This window comes from Macaca mulatta, chromosome 20 (assembly GCF_049350105.2).
Source record: "Macaca mulatta isolate MMU2019108-1 chromosome 20, T2T-MMU8v2.0, whole genome shotgun sequence".
NCBI lineage: Eukaryota > Metazoa > Chordata > Mammalia > Primates > Cercopithecidae > Macaca > Macaca mulatta.
Window position 1 is genome coordinate 5,530,888 of NC_133425.1, and position 21,210 is coordinate 5,552,097.

Sequence of the window (21,210 nt, forward strand, 5' to 3'; positions counted from 1 at the left end):
GTAGGTGAGCCAGCCAAGGAACCAAGGCAGTGTGGCCAGAGAGAGTGGAGGGTCAAAGGAGGCCCACAAGAAATCAAGGGGAGCTAGGGGCTGTGGCTCACACTTGTAACCCCAGCACTTAGGGAGACTGAGGTAGGAGGATCACTTGAGCCTGGGAGTTTGAGACCAGCCTGGACAACATAGCAAGACTCCATCTCTCCAAAGTTTAAAACTTAACTGGATGTGTTGGTGGTTCACCTGGCCCAGCTACTTGGGAGGCTGAGGAGGTAGGATCATTTGAGGCCAAGAGGTTGAGGCTGCAGTGAACCATGATCATGTCACTGCACTCCAGCCAGGGCAACCAAGTGAGACTCTTGAAAAAAACAAACAGCCGGGAGTGGTGGATCACACTTGTAATCTCAGCACTTTGGGAGGCTGAGGTGGGCAGATCACTTGAGTGCAGGACTTTGAGACCAGCCTGGCCAACATGGTGAAACCCTGTCTCACTGTGTTAGCCAGGATGGTCTCGATCTCCTGACCTCGTGATCCGCCTGTCTCGGCCTCATCCTTTCTCTACTTAAAAAAAAAAAAAAAAATTGGCTTGGTCGCACCTGTAATCCCAGCAATTTGGGAGGCAGAAGCGGGAGGATCACCTGAAGTCAGGAGTATGAGACCAACCTGGCCAACATGGTGAAACCCCGTCTCTACTAGAAATACAAAAATTAGCCAGGCGTGGTGGCACACTCCTGTAGTCCCAATTACTCAGGAAGCTGAGGCAGGAGAATCCCTTGAACCCCGGGAGGCGGAGGTTGCAGTGAGCCGGGATTGCACCACTGCACTCCAGCCTCTGTGACAAAGCGAGACTCCATCTCAAAAAAAAAAAAAGAAAAAAGAAAGAAACCAGGAAGTTGCATTTGGGGATCAGGAGAAAGGCAGGAAGCAGAGGGATGTAGGACGAGGACACCTGGGAGGTGACATCTCCAGTGTCCCTCTGGGTAACTGGCTCTCTTCACATGGAGTGGACAGAAGTTGGGGACAGAAGGTGGAATGTCAAGTTCCACTTGAGACGAAAAGGGAAGGCTGGGGCTGACCAGGCCAGAGGAGGGTTGGAGGCCTGCTCTCGTGAAAACCAAAGCTGGGTGAGTTTCCAGGTGGGAGAGGCAGCCGGGAAACAGGGGCCAGCTCTCCCTGGGGAGGGGCAGGCTCTGAGCCCCAGTGTGGGTCCGGGATGTAGGAGCCATGGATCATCGCCAGTGCAGGCCAGTGCTGCTGTGGGAGCTTTCCTTGCACTCCTAGTTCCTTCCTTCCTTCCCTCCTTCCTTCTTTCCTTCCTCCCTCCCTCCCTCCCTCCCTCCCTCCCTCCATCTGTTTCTTTCTGATGGAGTCTCGCTCTGTCACCCAGGTTGGAGTGCAATGGTGCAATCTTGGCTCACTGCAACTTCCACCTTCCAGGCTCAAGCAATTCTCCCACCTCAGCCTCCCAAGTAGCTGGGTTTATAGGCACCCACCACCACGCCCTGCTAATTTTTGTATTTTTGTAGAGACGGGGTTTAACCATGTTGGCCAGGCTGGTCTTGAAGTCCTGACCTCAGGTGATCTGGCTGCCTCGGCCTCCCCAAGCGCTGAGATTACAGGTGTGAGCCACCACGCCCCACCTGCACTCATCCTCACCACGGCGCCCTGAGTCCTATGATCATGCCCAAGGGGCTTGGCCAAGCCTATCATAGCCAGCCACTGCCAAGGCCTGCACTTCTTTCAGGCTCCTCCAGATTCTCCAGCAGCTGCCCTGGAGAACCTATTGGCCTCAAAACTCAAGAGCTTACCTGGTCCTAGTAGCCCAGCCCTGACCAGGTAAGGCCAGGTGCAAGAGGAGAGTCCCACTGGGCATGACAAGACATACGGAGGGAGAAAACATGGCCATGCATGAAACGATGAGGTCGCTACCAGGTGACATGTAGCCCCATCCTGTGGGCTGATGGTCAGAGCCAGATGGTCAGAGGAAGGAGCAACTCGTAGGGGTCAGAAAGGGTTTTGGCTTCTAGTCTGTACAGACAGGGAAGAAGCAAGCCCAATAAGCATTGCAGAGTGGAGCAAGGGGACCGGCTCTGGGATTGCTCTCTCCTCCCTCAAGCCCACCAGAGCTTGAGCCCCTGGTGCCCCTTTCCTGCTGTGCAGCCGCGGCCACCAGCACATCAGGGGTTAACGTCTGGCTGGTGCCGGCTTCAGCAGCAGCAGCAGCAGCAGCAGCAGCAACAGACAGTGGTGCCAGTAACTCAGAAGCTGAAATGTGAGAAGCAGGACGAGAGGGGCAGGGCTGGGAAAGGCTGAGCAGCAGTGAGCACAGAGGGTTTCCCTGGCAGGAGTCACAGGAGGCTGCCTGGTCCTCCCTTCCATGGCCCCGCCGTACAGCTGGCCCTTCAGCCTCGGGCTGGGCTATGGCACCCACGCAGGGTAGGGGGTGGTGTTCATGGTCATGGCCAGTGTCCAAGCCCTTAGGCCACCGGCAGCAGTTCCCTGCTGCAGATCTAGGGAAGGGGCACAGGTGCCCAGGCAACCAGCAGAGAAGGTACCCGGCTCTGCCCGGCTCTGCAGGAAGCTCTAGGTGGGGAGATGGGGCAGTGGCAGAGTGGGGCCTGGAGAACCAAGGAGGACAGGGAGATCCCTCAGGGGGTCTAAACTGCAGAGGCCTGGCCTTGACTTCACTCTTCCCCACCTTGGGAAAACTGAGGCACAGGAAGCTTCCCTGATAAGTGGATAAATGAGCCTCCTGCTGCTTGGGGGCAGGGAATGTTGCAGGGCTCCTGCCCCTCTATGGGCGTGGGCGTCCGCCTGCCTTTGCACAGGCACCTCAGGGATGCATAAGCACCAACCAGAGAGGTGGGAGGTACCAGGCACAGTGCGAGTGACTTATCCACACTCTTTTTTTAAAAAAATAGGCTGGGTGCAGTGGTTCACACCTGTAATCCCAGCACTTTGGGAGGCCAAGGCATTTGGATCACCTCGGGTAAGGAGTTCGACACCAGCCCGGCCAATATAGTGAAACCCTGTCTCTACTAAAAATACAAAAATTAGCTGGGCGTGGTGATGCATGCCTGTAGTCCCAGCTACTTGGGAGGCTGAGGCAGAAGAATCGCTTGAACCCGGGAGGCAGAGGTTGCAGTGAGCCGAGATCACTCCACCGCACTCCAACCTGGGTGACAGAGCAAGACTCTGTCTCAAAAAAACAAAAACAAAAACAAAAACAAAAAAAAACTGGGCACGGTGACTCACGCCTGTAATCACAGCACTTTGGGAAGTCGAGGCAGGAGGATTGCTTGAGGCCAGGAGTTGGAGAGCAGCCTGGGCAACATGGTGAAACCCCATCTCTACTCAAAATACAAAAATTAGCCGGGGGTGGTGGCGGGTGCCTGTAATCCAGCTACTCGGGAGACTGAGGCAGGAGAATCACTTGAACCCAGGAGATGGAGGTTGCAGTGAGACGAGATTGTACCACTGCACTTCAGCCTGGGGGACAGAGCGAGACTCTGTCTCAAAAATAGATAGATAGATAGATAGATAGATAGATAGATAGATAGATAGATAGATAGATACTGGGTGTGGTGGCTCATGCCGCCCTGTAATCCCAGCACTTTGGGAGACTGAGGCAGGCAGATCACTTGAGGCCAGGAGTTTAAGACCAGCCTGGCCAACATGACGAAACCCCATCTCTACTAAAAATACAAAAATTAGCTGGGCGTGGTGGTCCACGCCTGTAATCCCAGCTCCTCCAGAGGCTGAGGCACAGTATCGCTTGAATTCGGGAGGCAGAGGTTGCAGTGAGCAGATATTTCACCATTGCACTCCAGCCTGAGCGACAGAGCGAGACTCTGTCTCAAAAAAAGGACCAGGGTGCTGATCTATGCTACAATATGGACGAACCTTGAAACATTAAGTGAAAAGCCAATCACAAGAGACCACAACTTTATTTGAAATGCCCACAATAGGGAAATCCATAGAGGCAGAAAGTAGGCTGGTGTGTTGCCAGGACCTGGGAGGAAAGAGGAATGGGGAGTGGCTGCCTCTTGAGTATAGGGTTTCTTTTTGGGATGGTGAAAATGTTCTAGAATTAGATGTTGGTGATGGTTGCACGACTCTGAATACACTAAAAACCACTGATTGTACACTTTAAAGAGGTGAATTTTATGGCATGTGAATTATATCTTGATTTTATTTTTTTTAATCTTTTTTTGAGATGGAGTCTCACTCAGTCGCCCAGGCTGGAATGCAGTGGCGCAATCTCAGCTCACTGCAACCTCTGCCTCCCGGGATCAAGCGATTCTCCTGCCTCAGCCTCCCAAGTGGCTGGAACTACATGCGCGTGCCATCACGCCCGGCTAACTTTTTTAGTAGAGACAGGTTACCATGTTAGCCAGATGGTCTCGATCTCCTGACCTTGTGGTCCACCCACCTCAGTCTCCCAAGGTGCTGGGATTACAGGCGTGAGCCACCATGTCCAGCCGATTTTATTTTATTTTTTGAGACAGGGTCTCACTATGTTGCCCAGACTGGTCTCCAACTCCTGGACTCAAGCCATCCTCGCACCTCGCCCCCTAAAATGCTGGGATGACAGGCGTGAGGCACCATGCCTGGTCCTATAGCTCAATTGTTTAAAAAGCACTTAGTAAAAGCTCATAAAATGCAGCTCTCAGGACTGTGTCCATCTTCAGGGAGTCTGCTGTAAAATGAAAGTGTTTCGATGAACAGGCAGAGTGTGGTCTTGGCAGAGCCTAAAGCACTGACTCAGGGAGTTCTCGGTGCACACAGGACATGGGTGAGGGACCAGGCAGGTGTATGCAAAGAGGAATCACCAACCACCGTGTCAACAGAGGCAGTGTCCCCATGAAGCTCCAAACAGGCTCTGAACCCACTGCTGTCAAGATGCCAACAACCAAGGCCTCTAGTGGCCGGTCTAGAAGGACTTCTCCAAGGAGGTACGGTTTGAGCAGAGATTGGGAGGACTCAGTGGTGTGAAGGGGATGGGCAGGCAGGAGTCACACTGGGCACAGGAGTGGAGGTCATGGAGTGCAGGGGGTGGTACATAGGTTCTAATGTTCCCTCTACCCCGAGCTAATTCCAGGAGCTGCTTTACTTTGCTGGTTCACAGACAGCAGCAAAAATCCCATTGCTGGCCTCTCTCTGTTCTCCCAGAGGTTCCAAGATTCTCTGGAGGTGTCCTGGAGGCTCTGGCTCTGGGAACTTGGTCTCCTAGCCCAGACCTGGCAGGACCCTACCCTACCCTTCCCTCCCCTCCCCTCCCCTCCCCTCTTCTCCCCTCCCCTCCCCTCTTCTCCCCTCCCCTCCCCTCTTCTCCCCTCCCTTCTTTCTTTTACCTCCTCCTCCTCCTCTTCTTCTTTTCTCTCTCTCTCTCTCTCTCTCTCTCTTTCTATCTCGCTCTGTCACCCAGACTGGAGCTGGAGTGCAATGGCGTGATCTCAGTGCACTGCAACTTCTGCCTCCTGGGTTCAAGCGACTCTCCTGCCTCAGCCTCCCAAGTATCTAGGACTACAGGCATGTGCCACCACCACGCCCAGCTAATTTTTGTACTTTTAGTAGAGACGGGGTTTCACCATGTTGGCCAGGTTGATCTCGAACTTCTGACCTCAGGTGATCTGCCTGCCTCAGCCTCCCAAAGGGCTGGGATTACAGGGGTGAGTCACCATGCCTGGCCAGGACCCTTCCCCTTCTGACCCACTCCCAGGTTCCAGGAACAAGAATACAGGTCCTCTAATGGACAGAGCTCATTCAGGGACCCTCCAATGTGAATCAACCAGACACAGTCCTCATGAGTCACGGGAGGGGCACAGGCAGCAGCTCCTGGAGCGGGAGGACACCTGGCCCCTCCTCCAGCCCCAGATGCAGCTGCAGGTCCAGGGAGGGGCTCCCAGGGCAGGCCAGAGCCTGCGGGCCCCCGGCCACAGCCCCAGCTGGGACCAGGCTTCTCCCCTCACCCCCTTCCTGCTCCTCCTGTCTCCACCATCTCTCCCGTGGAGCCCCCAAGCCTCTGGACAAATCAAATACAAAACTCCTCGGAGAACAGAAAGCAGGCTGCTGCTGCGTGCAGACACACTCATGCACACCCACGCACACCCACGCACACACAGACACACTCACGCACACCCACGCACACCCACGCACACTCATGCACACCCACGCACACCCACGCACACATGCACACCCACGCACAGCCACGCACACCCACGCACACACACACGCACACACGCACACATGCACACCCACGCACACCCACGCACACACACACGCACACACGCACACCCACGCACACCCACGCGCACACACACGCACACACACACGCACACCCACGCGCACCCACGCGCACACACGCACACCCACGCACACCCACGCACACCCACGCGCACACACGCGCACACACGCACACCCACGCGCACACACGCACACCCACGCACACACACGCACACACATGCACACCCATGCGCACACATGCACACCCATGCACACATGCACACCCACGCACACACATGCACACACATGCACACCCACGCACACACACGCGCACACACACATGCACACCATCCTTCGAGCTCACAGGCAGATCACAGAGAACCTAGATGTCAAGATGAGAAAGGAACTAGACGTGAGCTATCATCTGCCTCCTCGGGGCCAGGCCTGTGCCAAGGGATTTGCCAGGATTGTCTCATCCAATCCTGAAAAGAAGCTTGGAGATTTCAGAGATGAAGAAAATGAGCTTTTGAGAGCTTAAGGGAGAGACTCAACCAAAGGGACACCTGGCGACATCAAAGCCCATGAAGCTGAGCACAGGGCCTGGAGCCAGCACGGTGGAGGCAGCTTAGCAGAGCTGGTGGGTCGCTCTTGTATTTATGTTTTTTTGTTTTGTTTTTGAGATAGGGTCTTGCTCTGTCGACCAGGCTGGAATGCAGTGGTGCGATCAAGGCTCACTGAAGCCTTAACCTCCTGGGTTAAAGCCATCTTCCTGCCTCAGTTTCCCAAGTAGCTGGGACTACAGGAGCACACCACTATGCTCATCTAATTTTTAAAAAATTTTTTGAAAATACAAAAAAATTAGCTGGACGTGGTGGCAGGCGCCTGTAGTCCCAGCTACTCAGGAGGCTGAGGCAGGAGAATGGCATGAACCCAGGAGGTGGAGCTTGCAGTGAGCCAAGATGATGCCACTGTGCTCCAGCCTGGGCAACACAGTGAGACCCCGTCTACACACACACAAAAAAATTTTTTTGAGACGGAGTCTCGCTCTGTTGCCCAGGCTGGTCTCCAACTCCTGGGATCAATCAATCCTCCCACCTCGGCCTCCCAAAGTGCTGGGATTCCAAGCATGAGCCACCACGCCCGGCCGGTGTGGTTCTTTTAAGGGACAGCGCCCCTCATTTCCATTTGCTCCATGGGGCTACAGGGGTATCAGCCCTGTGCTGGGCAGGCTCCTGACCCAGGCCCGTCCCATCAGGAGTACGGTGATCGCTACAGGGCTAGGCTGGGACCCAGCTCCGGCCAAAGAGAGGCAAGCGTAGGATTCTGCGGAATCCGTGGGGGACACAAGCTAGAGGTTCATGGGCCTGTGACAGGGCCTCTCAGGAAGCGCTGGCCCGAGAGCAAAGCAAACATGGAGGAAACTTGGCCAGGAGATGCAAGCCAGTGTTCCTGTGAGCACTGGACCCAGCTAGACCCTCGGCCTCTGCAGTTACACGAGCTGTCAAGGAACTGGTCTGTCTTTTATTTATTTATTTATTTATTTTTGAGATGGGGTCTCGCTCTGTCACCCAGGCTGGAGTGCAGTGGTGCAATCTTGGCTCACTGCAGCCTCTACCTCCTGGGCTCAAGCAATCCTCCTGCCTCAGGAGTAGCTGGGACTACAGGCCCCCACCACCACACCTGGCTAATTTTTCTATTTCTTTGTAGAGATGGGGTCTCACTATGTTGCCCAGACTGGTCTCAAACTTCTAGGTTCAAGTGATCCTCCCACCTCAGCTTCCAAAAGTGCTGGGATTACAGGCATGGGCCACTGTGCCTGGCCCAGGAACTGGTCTTTGAATCCAGGTCTGAAGGCTGAGCTCATGCTCTCTGCCTGGCCCCACCAGCTGTCCCCATAGAGGCTCTGGTAGATCAGGGGCTAGGGCAAGTCTGGGGAGGGGGCCTCACCTCCCTCCCAGCCCCGGGATGGAGTGTTGGACCCTCTCACCCCCTCCTAAAGCAGTTCCATTGCTCCCTTTGACCTTCAAAGTTGGCATCTGCTTGCAGGAATCTGTCTCTCTCCTCCTGGAATTCAGCCTCCAGATGTCAGATCTGAGGCGGTGGCGGCAGCATATGGCTCCCCTCAGAGTGAATCAGCCACATTCCAAAGGTGCACACACAGACGCCACACCCTCAGCAGCCTGGCTGCAGACTTCCTCCCGGCCCCAGCACCCGCACCCGCCCCAGCCCCCACCTCTTCCCAGCCAGACCCGACTTCGGGCTTCCTTTCCAGAGACTTTCTCCTGGAACTGGAACAGAGAGAGAGAAAGCCACTGGGGCTGGAGACACCGTGAGCAGCCCTGCTCTGCTCACTCGCTCCCAACCGCTCACAGCTGTTATCAATATATCTATGGTCCATCCATTCAACAGGTGTGCACTGAGCACCTATTATGTGGCAGACAAGATACACACAAGCCCCTAACCTCATGGAACTCAGCTGGGCAAGAGCCAAACAAAATCAGGTCCAGAGGCAGAAAAGAATTCCAAGTGTGGGAAGGGCTATAAAAGGAAGAAACAGGCCGGTCGCAGTGGCTCATGCCTGTAATCCCAGCATTTTGGGAGGCTGAGGCTGGCAGATCACGAGGTCAGAAGATGGAGACCACCCTGGCCAACATGGTGAAACCCCGTCTCTACTAAAAACACAAAAATTAGCTGGGTGTGGTGGTGTGTGCCTGTAATCCCAGCTACTCTGGAGGCTGAGGCAGGAGAATCGCTTGAACCCAAGAGGCGGCGATTGTAGTGAGTCGAGATCACGCCACTGCACTCCAGCCTGGCAACGGAACAAGACTTCATTTCAAAAAAAGGAAGAAACAAGGGCTCAGATATGTGACAAAGTGACAGAGGGAGAGTTATGGGGTGGGGGAGGCTTCTCTTGGGGTAACTTATAACCTGAGACCTGAAGGATGAATAGAAACCTCCTCTATCGGGTGGTCGTGGGTGTGCACACCTGTAATCCCCGAGCTCTGGGAGGCCCAGGCAGGAGGATTGCTTGAGTCCGGGAGTTCAAGACCAGCCTGGGCAATATAGCAAGATCTCATCTCTACTAAATTAAAAAAAATATATTTTTAAAGAAATCTCCTCTATCCCATCACTTCTGTAATCGTTTCACCAGAATTACAGAAATATAACCCAAAAATATTTTCTCCAGTCAGAAAGTTCTTGGGTCCTCTTCTCCTGCCTTCTTTTGTCACTGAAGCCGGGAATCTAGCTAATTTTTTTTTATAAGACCTTTAGTGAGGCTGGGCGTGGTGGCTCATGCCTGTAATCCCAACACTTTGGGAGGCCGACGCGGGTGGATCACGAGGTCAGGAGATCGAGACCATACTGGCTAACACGGTGAAACCCCATCTCTACTAAAAATACAAAAAATTAGCCAGGCGTGGTGGCGGGCGCCTGTAGTCCCAGCGACTTGGGAGGCTGAGGCAGGAGAATGGCATGAACCTGGAGGTGGAGCTTGCAGTGAGCCAAGATCGCGCCACTGCACTCCAGCCTGGATGACAGAGCGAGACTCCATCTCAAAAAAAAAAAAAAAGAAAAGAAAAAAAAGACCTTTAGTGAGATATAATCCATATAATTCACCCCTTTACACCACTTTACAATTACCCCACAGTAGATGATTCAGTTGTTTTTAAATATTCACAGATTTGTGCATCCATAACCACAATTTTGGAATACTTTCTTTTTGTTTTTTTTTTTGAGACGGAGTCTCACTCTGTCACCCAGGCTGGAGTGCAGTGGCACGATCTCAGCTCACTGCAAGCTCTGTCTCCTGGATTCAAGCGATTCTCCCGCCTCAGCCTCCCAAGTAGCTGGGACTATAGGTGAGCACCACCATGCCCGGCTAATTTTTTGTACTTTTAGTAGAGACGGGGTTTCACCGTGTTAGCCAGGCTGGTCTCAAACCCCTGACAGCAAGTGATCCACCTGCCTTGGCCTCCCAAAAGTGCTTGGATTACAGGCAAGAGCCACTGCGCCTGACCAATTTTGGAATATTTTCATTACCCCAAAAAGAAACTCCATTTGGCGTCATTCCCCAATGCTGGGTCACCACTCCCAACCCCAGGCAACCCCTAAGCTACTCTCTTTTATCTTTTTAATTTATTTATTTTTAGAGACAGGGTCTCACTGTGTTGCCCAGGCTGGAGTTCAGTGGTTTGATCATTGCTCACTGTAGCCTCTACCTCTTAGGGTCAAGCTATCCTCCCCTCTCAGTCTCCAGAGGAGCTGGGACTACAGGTGGGCGCCACCACACTCAGCTAATTTTATTTTATTTTTAGATAGGGGGTCTCACTCTGTTGCTCAGGCTGGTCTTGAACTCCTGGTCTCAAGTGATCCTCCTGCCCTAGCTTTCCAAACTGCTCGTGCCTGTAGCTGTGAGCCACTGCCTCCAGCCCTTAATCTACTTCCTGTCTCTATGGATTTGCTTATTCTGGAAATTTCATATGAACAGAAACACAATACGCAGTCCTGTGTGTCTGGTTTGTCACTGGGCATAATGCTTTCAAGGGTCATCCATGTTGTAGTATGTATTGGTGCTTCGTTCCCATTTTTTTTTTTGAGATGGAGTCTCGCTCTGTCACCCAGGTTGGAGTGCCGTGGCCTCCGCCTCCCGGGTTCAAGCAGTTCTCCTGCCTCAGCCTCCCAAGTAGCTGGGTCTAGAGGCATGTGCCATCACGCCTGGCTAATTTTTTTAGAGACAAGGTTTCACCGTTCTTATTGGCCAGGATGGTCTCAATCTTCTGACCTCGTGATCTGCTGGCCTGGCCTCCCAAAGTGCTGGGATTACAGGCGTGAGCCACCACGCCCGGCCGCTTCATTCCTTTTTATGGCTGAATCATAATCTGCTGTTTGGAGACATCACGGTTGATTTATCCATCCATCAGGTGACGGATACATGAGTTGTTTCCACTTTTTGGCTCTTACGAATAATGCTGCTCTGAACATTCCCATGCAAATTTTTGTGCAGATATGTTTCTATTCCTCTTGGATATACACGGTATATACCTAGGAGGGGCACTGCTGCGTCATATGGTCACCCCATGTTTAACTTTTTTGTTGTTTTTGAGATGCAGTCTCACTCTGTCGCCCTGACTGGAGTACAGTGGCCTGATTTCAGCTCACTGCAACCTCCGCTTCCCAGATTCAAAGGATCCCCCTGCCTCAGCCTCCTGAGTAGCTGGGACTACAGGCTCCCACTACCACACCCAGCTAATTGTTTTGTTTCTTTTTTTTTGAGATGGAGTCTCGCTCTGTCACCCAGGCTGGAGTGCAGTGGCCGGATCTCAGTTCACTGCAAGCTCCACCTCCCGGGTTTACGCCATTCTCCTGCCTCAGCCTCCCGAGTAGCTGGGACTACAGGCGCCCGCCACTGCGCCCGGCTAGTTTTTTTTTTTTTTTATGAGACGGAGTCTCACTCTGTCGCCCAGGCTGGAGTGCAGTGGCCGGATCTCAGCTCACTACAAGCTCCGCCTCCCGGGTTTATGCCATTCTCCTGCCTCAGCCTCCTGAGTAGGTGGACTACAGGCGCCGCCACCTTGCCCGGCTAGTTTTTTGTATTTTTTAGTAGAGACGGGGTTTCACCGTGTCCGGCTAGTTTTTTGTATTTTTTAGTAGAGACGGGGTTTCACCATGTTAGCCAGGATGGTCTCAATCTCCTGATCTCGGGATCTGCCCGTCTCGGCCTCCCAAAGTGCTGGGATTACAGGCTTGAGCCACCGCACCCAGCCTCTTTTTTTTTTTTTTTTTTCATCGAGGCAGGGTTTCGCCCTGTTGTTCAGGCTGGTCTCCAACTCCTGACCTCAAGTGATCCGCCTGCCTCGGCTGGGATTACAAGCCTGAGCCACCGTGGCCGGCCTCCACATTTAACCTTTCAAGGAACCAGACTGTTTGAAAGGGGCTGCAGGCTCCCAACAGCACCACACTCTGTCCAGATTCACTGAGGCACCCCCCTGCATGACCCCCAGTTCTCCCTACTCAGAGGAGCACCTTAAAACTAGCTGGCCTAAAAGTCAGGTGCGATGGCTCACGACTGTAATCCCAGGACTTTGGGAGGCCGAGGTGGGCGGATCACGAGGTCAGGAGATCGAGACCATCCTGGCTAACATGGTGAAACCCTGTCTCTACTAAAAAAATACAAAAATAGTAGCCGGGTGTGGTGGCGGGCACCTGTAGTCCCAGCTACTCCAGAGGCTGAGGCAGGAGAATCACTTGAACCTGGGAGGTGGAGGTTGCAGTGAACCGCGATCGCACCATTGCACTCCCGCCTGGGAGACAGAGTGAGACTCCATCTCAAAAAAAAAAAAAAAAAAGAAGTATCACAATCAAGAGAGGATGGCAGGGAATGGCGAGGCGCTCAGTGGTGAAACCGACAGGACTTGAACCCCACCTCCACTACTTTGCAGCTTTGCATTCTTGGATGAACCACGTGACTTCTCCAAGCCTGCCTCTCATCATCCACAAAACAGGCCTGATTGTGACAATCTACTTGGTAGGGTGATTTTGAGGATTAAACACAGTAATACAAAACAAGTTATACTGTTTGCCAAGGACATTACAGATGAAGTTGCATAGCCAATACCATGCCAGGAAACTAAAACTCACCTCAAGAAATCTGTTGGGGGCCCGGCGCGGTGGCTCACGCCTGTAATCCCAGAACTTTGGGAGGCCGAGGCCCGCGGATCACGAGGTCAGGAGATCGAGACCATCCTGGCGAACACGGTGAAACCCCGTCCCTACTGAAAATGCAAAAAAAAAAAAAAAAGAAAAAATTAGCCGGGCATGGTGGCGGGCGCCTGTAGTCCCAGCTTCTAGGGAGGCTGAGGCAGGAGAATGGCGTTAACCTGGGAGGAGGCGGAGCTTGCAGTGAGCGGAGATGGCGCCACTGCACTCCAGCCTGGGCGACAGAGTGAGACTCTGTCTCAAAAAAAAAAAAAGAAAGAAATCTGTTGGGTAGCTAGGTGTGGTGGCTCATGCCTGTAATCCCAGCACTTTGGGAGGTCAAGGCGGGAGGATCACTTGGGGCCAGGAATTTGAGACCAGCCTGGGAAACACAGTGAGACCCTGTCTTTACTAAATATAAAAGTAAAAAAATAGCTGAGCATGGTGGTGTGCACCTATAATCCTAGCTACTTGGGAGGCTGAGGTGGGAGGATTGCTAGAGTCCCGAAGGCTGAGGCTGCAGGGAGCCGAGATCGCAGCATTGCACTCCAGCCTGGGCGATAGAGTGAGGCCTATCTCAGGAGATAAAAAGAAAAAGAAATCTGTCTTGTCCTAAAGCTGACAGGGGCAAAACCAGGATCTGAATCACGTGATTCTCGACAGGGTTTTGGCCAGTGCTGTGTGAACACTCACACAGATGGGGGATGCTGGGCAGCTTCAGCTCAGAAGGAACACTGAGTGAGGGACAGATGGGCTGGTCCGGCAGGGGACCCGCCCATTCAGCAGATGTCCCTGGGCACAGCTCACATGTCAGTTCTCTGCAAAGTGCACAAGATGCTGAGAAGTGTCAGAGCCTGCTAACGAGGGCTGGGCAAGGGAGACGGATAGAAGCAGAAGCGAACTTGCCTGGGTTGGGGGAAGGGGATGGTGCAACGCAACCCCGAGGCCGAAAGCCTGAGTGCTAGAACCAACAGGGGTAGGGGCAGGGGCTAAGGGCTCAGGGTTCAGGAAAATGAGGCAGCTCTCCTAGTTTTACTGCGGAAAGGAAAACAAGGCAGGAATTTCCAGCAGAGAAACCTGGCTACTCAGTGGGACTCTTAAATATGCCCCTTTTTCCTCTATCCTCCAGTGCAGCCTCAAGACGGACCCTGCTGGTCCATCCTAGGGTGACAGGTGTAACCAGATTCCCCTCCAATCAAAGAGTCCATTTGGAAAGCTCCAGTGGGTTACCCAAGGGCAGATACCAAGTAAGTCCCTAAAAATGGAGGCCAGTGTGCCCTGGAGGCCAAGTATAAATATGGGGAACTCTGAGCCGGGCACAGTGGCTCACACCTGCAATCCCAGTACTTTGGGAAGCCAAGGGCGGATCACCTGAGGAGTTCGAGACCAGCCTGGGCGACACGGTGAAATCCCGTCTCAACTAAAAATACAAAATTAGTTTGGTATGGTGGTGGGTGCCTGTGATCCCAGCTACTCGGGAGGCTAGGGTGGGAGAATCACTTGAACCCGGGAGGTGGAGGTTGCAGTGAGCTGAGATCACGCCATTGCATTCCAGATTGGGCAAAAACAGCAAAATTCCATCTCAAAAATAATAATAATAATAATAAATATGTGGGGAACTCAGAGATCGGGGTTCCCCTCACTTTTGCCTCTTCTACTGAGTTAAAGTGTCAAGGAAAGGGGTTCCCAGCACAAAACTTTCAGGAGTATTCGGTTTTAGGGGTTACAGGCAGAAAGGCAGGACCCTAGAGGGATTTCTTTCTTTTTTTTTTTTTTTGAGGCGGAGTCTCGCTCTGTCGCTCAGGCTGGAGTGCAGTGGCGTGATCTCGGCTCACTGCAAGCTCCGCCTCCCGGGTTCATGCCATTCTCCTGCCTTAGCCTCCCCAGTAGCTGGGACTACAGGTGCCCGCCACCACGCCCGGCTAATTTTTTTTTTTATTTTTAGTAGAGACTGCGTTTCACCATGGTCTCGATTTCCTAACCTCGTGATCCACATGCCTTGGCCTCCCAAAGTGCTGGGATTACAGGAGTGAGCCACTGTGCCCAGCCCCTAGAGGGATTTAGGAAGTGGGTGGAACCACAAAGGAAAAGTCAGCCGCTGGTGGGGTCTCAGCTTGGAGGACGACAGGAAGTGAAGTGTCACTTAAGGAACAGTTTAGGATAGAGCAAGGGATGAGGAAGCCCGCCTGGAGTTCGGCAGGAGTGGGTGACCTCATGTAGCCCCCTGTTTTGAGAAACCTGGCTGGGGAGGTTGGAGACATGGTTGTGGCTTGAGACTAGTGTTTTTTTTGCTTTTGGGGACCGAGTTCCACTCTTGTTTCCCAGGCTGGAGTGCAATAGCACGGTCTCGGCTTACTGCAACTTCTACCTCCCAGGTTCAAGGGATTCTCCTGCCTCAGCCTCCCAAGTAGCTGGAATTACAGGCACCTGCCATCATGCCCAGCAAATTTTTGTATTTTTAGTAGAGAAGGGGTTTCACCATGTTGGCCAGGCTGGTCTGGAACTCCTGACCTCAGGTGGTCCGCCCGCCGCGGCCTCCTAAAGTGCTGGGATTACAGGCGTGAGCCACCTCACTGGGCAAGACTAGTGTTTTTGATTGTTTGTTTTGAGATGGAATCTTGCTCTGTCCGCTCACTGCAACATTTGCCTCCCAGGTTCAAGCAATTCTCTTGCTTCAGCCTCCGGAGTAGCTGGGACCACAGCTGTGTGCCATCATGCCCAGCTAACAGAGATAAGGTCTTACTATGTTGCCCATGCTGGTCTTGAACTCCTGGGTTTAGGAGATCCTTCCACCTCGGCCTCCCAAAGTGCTGAAATTACAGGTGTGAGCCACTGTGCCCGTCCTGGAGTCAAAGGCTTTGGACTTGAATGCCATCTCTGCTACTTTAGAGCTGTGTGTGCATGTACTCTTAACCTGTGTCACCCCTCTCAAAATGGGCCCGATAGTAGGTTCCATTTTGGTCTGGTCCCACCAGGACCTTTGACTCACTAGCAACCTGAGGTAGGGGCTCATGTAATAGCCCAGCTCCTCAAACACGGAGGATGGGTCCCACTCCTGACCCAGTCTCAGTTTACATCAGAGCCTAAAGGCGGAGACTAGAGGCTGCACCAGGCTGGGGAAGGGGCAAATTCTAGATGACTCACCAGGCCCGTACCCATGAGAGCCCTCAGGCCTCAGCACCGTGGATCCAGAGGCAGAAACAGCTTTGCAGGAGGGTGCAAGCACTTCCTCCCCGCTTCCCACTGCAGAAAAGTCACTTTCTCGCGGCAGAGCCCAGACTGGCAACCCCCAGGCCTTCTACCCCTCACCTGGGCAGCAGGTGTGCTGGCTGTGTGTGTTTCAGTCTCTCCAGGCTCAGAGGGACGGCGGGGGATGCTGCCTGCACGGTTACTAGCAGTGGACATAGCTGACTGGCTGACACTGCCTTTGTTATGCTCCAAAGCACTCAGCCAGCCCGGGCCCCCCACTCACTCCCTCTCTCCCCAAGCCACCAGAAGCAGCCTCTTCCCGGCTCCCGCCCTTCCTCCCCGAAGCCACTTGTACCTGCTCCAGAGCCTGGAGAGGTGACAAGTGCTTCCCAGACAACAAAAGCATCTCCCAGGAGAACAGATGTCATGAAGACTCAGCTACATCCTTGCTCTGTGCCCTGGTTTTAGGCTGCCTTCAGGCAGCTATTTGGGATGAAACTGAGGCACGGGGTAAAGGGCCTGTCTTGGTCAAGGTCATCCCACCTGGGGACTCCCGGGTGTGTTTCAGACATCCGTCCCCTTGGGTTCCAATGCTGGTCTGGCCATTTACAAGCTGTGTGACCTTGGGCAAATTATTTTACCTCCCTGAGCCTAATTTTCCCCCAGATAATGATAGACAGGTAGTGAACCCACCTCTTGCTAAAAAATGTGAGCCATTATTGTCATTATTCCATCCTTTTAATTCCTCTTTCTCTCCAATCCAGCCACATCAGCCTCAATGCCTGCTGCCCCTGGACCTTAGGCCTGCGATGTGAAATCTTTCTGGAATGTTCCTTCGTTAGTTCTTCGCATGGCTTGCTCCCTCGCTTCCTTCCTTTGAGTCTTGACTCAAGTCACCTCCCCAGCGAGACCCTGCCCTGTCTTCCCTGGGCGCTCATGTGACATCCGAGGCGGTTTCCCAATTCGACTGGTGGCCCTTGCGCCTGAACGTAAGCCCCACGAGGACAGGGCTGTTTCATTTCTGACTCCCGTGTCCCCAGCGTTGGAAAGAATGACTGCGGGCGCCGACGCCAGGAGGGTGCTGTCTGCGCCCCGTCGGGCGGCTCCCAGCGCGCGCCCTCGAGGTCACGTCCGGGGCCCGCCGGCCGGAAGGAGGCCCCGCGTGGGTGTAGGGGCGGGGCGTCCGGGCCAGACCACGCCCCCGGCCTCGAGCCCCCGCAGTCAGTGGCAGAGCCCGCCCGGCTGGGGCCGCCTCGCACTTCCGCTCCCTAGCCGGCTTATTCATATTCATGAGGGGGGCGAGAGGCGGGGCCCGGGTCGCCGGCGGCCCCCCGCCCCCGGCCTGGAATCCCGCCCCGGCGGAGGCTTGGGCCCCAGTGGGGCGCCCCCGGCTTCCGCCTCGGGGAGGGAGTTTCCACTTGGTCACGACTCAAAAATGTGTCGCTCCCGCTTCTCCGCCCCCTTGTCCCTGCCCTGGGGGGGTCTCCTCCTAAGGAAGGCAGGAGGGCAGGAGGGGCGGGGCCAGGGGAAGGACGGCTCCTCCCCCCCCCGCAGGTCCTCAGGGATCCCGGGCGGACCCCTTTTCCTCCAAGTTAGCGCCTGCAATAATCTTTTTTTTTCCCCCGAGACAGAGTCTTCCTCTGTCGCCCAGAGCCTGAGTGCAATGGCGCGATCTTGGTTCACTGCAACCTCCGCCTCTGGGGTTCAAGCGATTCTCCTCCCTCAGCCTCCCGAGTAGCAGGGATCACAGGCGCGCGCCAACACGTCCGGCTAATTTTTGTATTTTTAGTAGAGATGGAGTTTCACCATGTTGGTCAGGCTGGTTTTGAACTCCTGACTTCGTGATCCGCCCGCCTCGGCCTCCCAAAGTGCTGGGATTACAGGCGTCAGACACCGCGCCCAGTCCTGCAATAATCTTAATTTTTTTTTTCTTTTTTGAGTTGGAGTCTCGCTCTGTTGCCCAGGCTGGAGTACAGTGGCTCCATCTCAGCCCACCACGATCTCCGCCTCTGGGTTCAAGTGATTCTCCTGCCTCAGCCTCCCGAGTAGCTGGGACTACAGGCGCGTACCACCCTGCCCAGCTAATTTTTGTATTTTTAGTAGAGACGGGATTTCACTATGTTGGCAAGGCTGGTCTCGAACTCCTGACCTCGTGATCTGCCCGCCTCGGCCTCCCAAAGTGCTGGGATTTAAAGGCGTGAGCCACTGCTCCTGGCCAATAATCCTCATCTTTTAAACATAATAATAGCTCTAACTTCCTAAACGTTTATTCTGCGTCAGGAACTGTGCCATTCATATAAAACTACCTCTTTTATTTTTATTTTTTATTTTTTGAGACGGAGTCTCACGCTGTTGCCCAGGGTGGAGTGCAGTGGCGCGATCTCGGCTCACTGCAAGCTCCGCCTCCTGGGTTCACGCCATTCTCCTGCCTCAGCCTCCTGAGTAGCTAGGACTACAGGCGCCCGCCACCGCGCCCGGCTAATTTTTTGTATTTTTAGTAGAGACGGGGTTTCACTGTGGTCTCGATCTCCTGACCTTGTGATCCGCCCGCCTCGGCCTCCCAAAGTGCTGGGATTACAGGCTTGAGCCACCGCGCCCGGCCTCTCTTTTATTTTTATATTATTTATTTATTTATTTTTTGAGATGGAGTTTCAGTCTTGTTGCTCAGGCCGGAGTGCAATGTCACGATCTTGGCCCATCGCAACCTCTGCCTCCCAGGTTCAAGCGATTCTCCTTGGGATTACAAGAACCTGGGATTGCCGGGCGCGGTGGCTCAAGCCTGTAATCCCAGCACTTTGGGAGGCCGAGACGGGCGGATCACGAGGTCAGGAGATCCAGACCATCCTGGCTAACACGGTGAAACCCCGTCTCTACTAAAAAATACAAAAAACTAGCGGGACGAGGTGGCGGGCGTCTGTAGTCCCAGCTACTCGGGAGGCTGAGGCAGGAGAATGGCGTAAACCCGGGGGGCGGAGCTTGCAGTGAGCTGAGATCCCGCCACAGCACTCCAGCCTGGGCGACAGAGCGACTCTGTCTCAAAAACAACAACAACAACAACAACAAAAAACACAAAAAGGCCGGGCGCGGTGGCTCAAGCCTGTAATCCCAGCACTTTGGGAGGCCGAGACGGGCGGATCACGAGGTCAGGAGATCGAGACCATCCTGGCTGACACAGTGAAACCCCGTCTCTACTAAAAAATACAAAAAAACTAGCCGGGCGAGGTGGCGGGCGCCTGTAGTCCCAGCTACTCGGGAGGCTGAGGCAGGAGAATGGCGTGAACCCGGGAGGCGGAGCTTGCAGTGAGCCAAGATCACGCCACTGCACTCCAGCCTGGGCGGCAGAGCGAGACTCTGTCTCAAAAAAAAAAAAAAAAAAAAAAAAAAAAAAACCCCACAAAAAACCAAGTACCTGGGATTACAGGCATGCGCCACCACGCCCAGCTAATTTTGTATTTTTAGTAGAGACGGGGTTTTTCCATTTTGGTTAGGCTGGTCTCCAACTCCTGATCTCAGGTGATCTGCCTGCCTCAGCCTCCCAAAATGCTGGGATTACAGGCGTGAGCCACCGTGACCAGCCTTTTTTTTTGAGACTGGGTCTCACTCCGTCCCCCAGGCTGGAGTTCAGTGGCACAATCTCGGCTCACTGCAGCCTCCATCTCCTGGGTTCAAGCAATCCTCCAGCCTCAGCTGTCCAAGTAGCTGTGACTACAGGCGTGCACCACCACGACCAGCTAATAATTTCTTGTAGAGATAGAGAACAGGATCTCAGTGTGTTGCCCAGGCTGGTCTCGAACTCCTGGGTTCAAGCAATCCTCCTGCGTTGGCCTCCTAAAGTGCTGGAACTATAGGCATGAGCTACTGTGCCCCACCAAAACTACCTCTTTTACTTTTTATTGATTTATTTTGCGATGGAGTCTCACTCTGTCACCCAGGCTGGAGTTCAGTGGTACAGTTCAGCTCACTGCAACCTCTGCCTCCTGGTTTCAAGCGATTCTCATGCCTCAGCCTCCTGAATAGCTGGGATTACAGGCACGTGCCACCATGCCCAGCTAATTTTTGTATTTTTAGTAGAGACCGGGTCTCACGATGTTGGCCAGGCTGGTCTCGAACTCCTGACCCCAAGGGATCCACCTGCCTTGGCCTCCCAAAGTGCTGTGATTACAGGTATGAGCCACAGGGCCCGGCCCAAAACTACCTCTTTTAAACTTCCCAAAGATCTGTGCAATATTATGATACCAAGAAGCTCAGAGCTGTTGAGTGACTCACCCACATCACACAGCAGGCTTCGGGTTTTCCAGAAAGGTTGGTCCTGCTGGGTTTGGGGGGGGGCAGGTGCATGTCTCCCACCACCTTTCAGGAAATGAGGCTTACCTAAGGCACTCCTGTCTTGCTGGATGTGGCTGAGGGTTGGGTCTGTGGGCCCTGATGGGAGGGAGAAGCTACGTGCTAGGAGAAACGAAACCACGAAGGCAGGACAGGCTACATAATTTAAAATGAAAATTTGCGGGCCATGTTCTAAAATGATTAAGAATTTCAAGATGGTGACAGCAGAACATTCAACCACTGTCAGGCCCTTCTAAGGGCCAGCCCTGTGCAACTGCATAGCTCACATGGCTTCCATGAAGCAAGCCTCTGATGAAGGAGCCCAAGCGTGACAGCGCTACCACCGGGGACATCCCCACCTCTGATATAACTCTCCCCCCAGCCCAGGCGTCCCATCCTGTCCCTGCCCTGGGATGCAGGACCCAGTCTCTAGACTTCCAAACGCTGAGCATTTCAGGTTTTGCAGGTCAGGTTCTTGGAGAGTCAGGTGGGTCACCCTGGCAGTGTCTCACATCTGCAAGACCCAGTCGGGCCCCTGGGGCTGCACCTCCCGGGCATTTTCAGCTCTGGGCCCTGCGGGCAGGTGGCGCTGTGTTGTACATGCCAGGCCCAGCGTGGCTTGGGTTCTGACTTGAACCCCTCCTTTCTCCCTGGGGCGGGGAATGAAGAGCAGCCAGGGCCGCTTCCCAGAATAAACACCCCACCCACAGACAGCCCCAGCTCTGTAGGCTCAGCCAGCCAGCGCCCATGGAGAGACACGCTCGCCAGGCCACAGGCTCAGGG

General features: G+C 53.9%; 1 protein-coding gene across 1 annotated transcript in view; it reads right to left on the reverse strand.

Annotated features, from left to right (window-relative positions):
* Positions 1-21,210, reverse strand: part of LOC144338319 (uncharacterized) — a 46,375-nt gene that overhangs the window by 12,718 nt on the left and 12,447 nt on the right. Inside the window, exon 6 of the mRNA XM_077987049.1 lies at positions 12,859-12,992. The gene's annotated coding sequence lies outside the window, so the exon portion shown is untranslated. The remainder of the gene's footprint in view (positions 1-12,858; positions 12,993-21,210) is intronic.